Raw genomic sequence first — 5289 nt, 5'->3', positions numbered from 1 at the left:
TTCCGTTCATCTGGTCAAATACTATAATAAATATCTAACGAGATCGATCACATAAGAAAAAATCCATATATATATATATATATATATATCTAATACGTAGAGGTAGACGCTTGGGAAGAGAATGAATGAGAGAGTTATTTTAAAGATGAATGTCCACAATCAAAATTTAACTTATGTTAAATAGTTTAATATGTGGAATTTAAAAAAGATGTAAAACAAACAAGAAAAAAAGGGACAAAATATGAAGTGAAAGCATGCTAGGGTAATGGACGGATACACGTACATAAGGGTTTCACGTGGAGCACATGCAATGCTGAAATGATGTGTGTTCCACATATATACGGGGGTGTTTGGAGCAACCAAGAAGCACTTTTTTTAAAACGAAACAAACTCTTTTCACATATTTACTTTGTATATTGAAAAACATTTTTAAAACAATGATTTTGATTTTATCCAAACACCCCTATATACGTACTGATCCAGATAACCAATCCCAAATATTTGAACGCATATTTATTATTATAAACATACTACCACTCTCTTGTTTTTAATATAAGAGCTAGTTGACTAATTTGATTAGATTAAAAAAACTAGTTAGTTTGTTATTTGTATAAATAAGTTTTATTTTTCCTGAAATACTCTTACCAATCAAGTGTACTGATTATAGCACTACCATATTACATAACTATTTTAAAAAAATAAATAAATATAAAAAAATAAAATAAATTAGGATCTATATTTAAAATTAAAAAATTAAATAAATTTTTATATTAAGTATGGGAGGTAGCATATAGTTTGCTTGCAGGAGCATCTCAAAACATTAAGTTGGCACACTCTTTTAATGAGGCCACTCTCTGGCTGATAATCCACAGTTCAGATGTGTGTTTTTAGTAGCATTGGTGTAAAAGAGGGAGCCCGCTTTGAGTTGGTGTTGATAAAGAGAAGTGATGAAGGATGATGTAATAGTTAAAACGGAAAATTACAGTCAGGTCCCACAGAGCATAATTAATATCAAAAAAGTCCCACGAAATCTTGAAATGATTCTGAAGTCCCCAGGGACCTGTGTGTAATTAATTCTAATTGTGAAATTACCTACTTATCCCTGTTAATTTTATTGCAACAATTCGTTTATAATCTCAACAGTGGCTGTTAACAACCCGAGAAGACGTGATTGACAACCTCGGCAGTGCTCATGACAACTCACTCTATGGAATACCAGGGGCGTTGTTGAGTTGTTAACCACCTCTTCTCGGTTGTTAACAGCCACTGTTGAGGTTGTAAATAGGTTCAAATTAACAGGGGTAACTACGTAATTTCACAATTAGAATTAATTACACAGGTCCCTGAAGACTTCAGAATCATTTTGCGATTTCAAGGGACCTTTTTAATATTAATTGTGCTCTGTGAGACTTGAGTGTAATTTTCCCTAGTTAAAAGGGCGCGCGCGTGTGTGTGGCTCTTTTATTGAATTGCAGGATGGGCCCACTCCCTCACCAAACAATATGCGAAATCTCCAGGAACCTTCACGTACTATTAGTCTATTACACACCACACACACAGGGCATCGGGTGCCTTGTGGAGGGCCATGTCCTCTTTAACTTTTTCCCATTTTCATCACATCCCCACCACTTCCTTTTCTTTTCTTCGTTTTTCATGGTAATTAATATACTGCCTACAACAAGTTAGATAATTAATTTATATCAATTAAATAATGTGTCCATTCATAAAAATCTTCCTTTAATTGTGTGTAATTAATATAAATAATTTGTGAAAAATTATAAACCTGAGAGATACAGAGAGAATTAAAATCTTATATCTAAAGTAATAATTGAGTAAAATATATCAAATATATATATATAATGTGGCATATATATGTATGTATATTCACGAAATCATTGATTGGGCTTTAATCTGCTGATATTTTTGGCTTTGGGAATGTCTGAGACCACAGATACCAATAATGAAGACCATTATATATATATATATATATAATATATTGTGCGAATCATCAATCCATATTCGTTTTAATGCGATTTCATTTTCAATATCTCATCAATCGCAAGACAAACCAATAAAATATAAAGTCTGATCAAGAATTACATGGGAGTTGAGCAACCTAATGATTACTGCGAATCTCATCATGCATTATTCGCAGAACAAGAGCATTCACTGGGGTCACAAAATCTGATTCTAATTAGGTCTGGCCTTTCATGGGGCATTAATAATGGTTTTCCTCTAAATGTTTTCTTTTGCTTAAATCCCATTTTAGTCGGCACTTGTGTTTAGAATGGATCTACTTCCAACCAAAGTAACACAACGCAGAGCTACCTTTGACTTTGTTGCAGTCTTCTTTTGAATTGGATTGCTGATCCTAATTAAGTGGGGTTAAGTATGTTTTGGTTCCCATTAATTAATTATTATTATGTGAATTGCTGCATCAAAACATACAAATTTGAAACAAATATTTTATATATATTTAGGTCTTGCTTTCTGTTGAATCAACCTCACGGAAAGCGCCGCTTGGTGGAAACACGTTTTGTCCTTTGTTGAATTTGCAAAATTTAACCACCGCATCAAGCTTAAAAGTGAATTCACAGATTCTATGCCCAAAACTAGTCCTCTTTTTTCAGTAAGAAACAAAACCAAAAACTCAAAAAAAAATAATAATAATAATTAGAAGCTTTGGCCTTTAAGCTGCTTTTTGAAAAATCCGACAGAGTGGTGGGGCCACATTTGACTTTATTATCCATTTTAGGGGCAACGAAGACTCGGTTGGCTTCTTCCACTCGCATTTCTTTCTGTGCTTCCACACTTACCACTCAATGATCTCCATTTTCCTCCAACACTTATCCATTCTCTAGTCTTGGCTCCTTCCAACTAATATTTCTAAATTAATCCAATTTACCAAATTAGAAAACCTCAATGGCTAATCACGTTATTATGCAGAGAAGGGGCAGAGGAGTTCGTGATGGATTGGAGGACACTACAAAGGATCTGTCAATATATAATGCATTAATTGATGTGAATGGCCAAGAGATTTAATGAATGAATAGGGATGAATGTGAATGTGGGGAAGCCTTAGGGCTGTTAAACTCTGGAAACCTGAGAAGCAGATGAAGCCTTTCTATCTATCTATGTGAGCATATTGCTGTTCCCTTGAATCACAACAGAGCAGTAAAAGCAAAGGATGATTCAATTTATTGCAGATTTACGGTGAGGCCGATTGAGAGCGACGAGGGTGAGTTTCGTGGCTAATAATTGGTTGCTTTTGAGCTCATTCACATTCACGTAACTCCTACATACTCTATATATCTATGAGTATGATATTGTCATCATATAAATGCCACACATCATTTCACTTTCCCCGTCTCACTTCCCAACACGTTTCCACTTACTGTTGCATTTGTCGTTTTCTCTTCTCAATGCCCTCCACCATCCTTCTCTCTCTGTCGGCACCCCTCCCGTCTTCGCTTCCTTCCATTTTTAACTTTTCCCTTTAGCCAACCAATCTTTCTCTTTTTAGTTTTTACCACGCCAAACCTGTTACTATCGTAGCTAGCTCTGAAATTATGAATACACAGTTCGTTTGCATTCTCCGGCTGATCTTTTATGTTTAAAGCAACTAGAATGGCGTTATTAACAACAACAAAAAGTGATTAAACTGACCCACAAACTTCCCTGTTTTCTAGTTCCTTCCGCAGGCTTTGATGCCAACCTGAGAACGTATATCCAATCTTTGACCACCCACTTCACCCAATATGTATAATGGGCTAAAGAGACATCAGATTCATTATATCATGGTTCATGATCAGTTTCAAATGTACTTCTCCTGCCATTCACACTGATCAAATAAAGTATTATTGGCTTCCACATCAAACTTATTCTACACTTCACGCGCACTGACCCTACTTGTTGGCTCCTCATCTCCCCCCTCCCCCCAAAAAAAAAAAAATATTTGCACATTTCATGTCATACTCCTTTCCATTCAATCGTATTCCCTTTCTTAGACTTCGCACCAATTGTCACCTCATTTCAAATTTTGAGAAACGTATTATCACTTCTCGCTCACATATTCTTTTATCTCGTTCTTGTTATTCTTGTCTTTGCTCCTTCGTTCTTACCAATATCCTCTTGAATAATAGATTCATCGTTATAATCACAAACTGCAATTTATAAACCTGGACTTTAAAGGAGAGTTCGGCTCACCTGAAAACCGTTATATCCTCTAACACCTGGCTTTTGGATATTTGGTTTGGGCAGTGGCTATCTTTGCGTCTTTAAAGTGCGTATTGCAATTTATGGTTGGTCTTTTCAAGGTGTTTGGTGTTGATGCCAATACTGATGTGAATTGTCTGACTATAATTTACGACAAATAACAGGACCCTTTTATTTTGAGGGGCAAAACGTGGATGACACTGGGCCCTTTAGATGCTTTGATGTGATGAGTGTACAGTGTTTAGCTACGCCCCCTGGTTTTTTCAATCGCCCCTACGCATAACTTCAAGATTTTTCAGATGGGTATTTTTTTCCAAATTATTTGCTTTCCATAAAAGTAATTCACATGAGATCTTAACTGAACAGACAAATACATATAGCCACATGTAACGGCTATTTCGATTTCAATTAGCTGAGAAATGTCTCCAAAATGGGATATTTTCTATACGTTTATAAATTAATACTGAATGGAATGTGTAATGATGATCAAACAATTTCGTTTCATTGTTGCTTTATATCTTCAACTCTCCCCTCAACAGCAGCTAGTTGGTGATCCGGGAGTTCCTTAATCACCTGCATTAGAATAAAGTAACTCTTCTGCTTTATGATAGAATGGATATCCACTGTAAAGTGACGATGATATGACTAGAACACAACATTAAGTGGCATCGAATCACAATAATACTTGAGTGGCGTTTGGTATTCACCTGATAGAGATACCAAGAGACATAAGCATCAATGGCAGCATAATCTAGTTGCTGCTCCGATAACGGAAGAGCTTCCCAATTTCCCAGTCTTTTTTGGAGGGTTTCTTCAGCTGCAAATTTACATGTCCAATGTTGTCAACTGGAATGTTCCAAAGTTATACATAGACTGTGGAGGTAAAGATCACACCGGTTCAAAACCCACAAATTGCATGTTTGTTGTCTACATGTGGGACTCGTTAGAAAATGATGACAAAATTATGTTCGCAATAATTAGTTGGCTTACGCAACATAGAAGACTGCATTAAAAAAATGCTCAATGAAAAAAATGGCATCCGAATTCCAACTTTTACAACACGTTTGATGCTTT

At 35.6% G+C, this 5289-nt stretch overlaps 1 long non-coding RNA gene across 1 annotated transcript; it reads right to left on the bottom strand.

The window, feature by feature from the left end:
• Nucleotides 1–4515: 4515 nt before the first annotated feature.
• Nucleotides 4516–5006, bottom strand: LOC114722435 (uncharacterized). The gene is made up of 2 exons (XR_003738158.1): nucleotides 4923–5006; nucleotides 4516–4788 (listed from the first exon to the last, which is right to left on the bottom strand). It is a non-coding gene; the product is annotated as an uncharacterized LOC114722435 (long non-coding RNA).
• Nucleotides 5007–5289: the final 283 nt, after the last annotated feature.

The sequence above is a fragment of the Neltuma alba genome, unplaced genomic scaffold (assembly GCF_004799145.2).
Source record: "Neltuma alba isolate B1F8T4 unplaced genomic scaffold, ASM479914v2 tig00012093_pilon, whole genome shotgun sequence".
Classification (NCBI taxonomy): domain Eukaryota; kingdom Viridiplantae; phylum Streptophyta; class Magnoliopsida; order Fabales; family Fabaceae; genus Neltuma; species Neltuma alba.
This window is presented reverse-complemented; position numbering and strand designations above follow the sequence as displayed.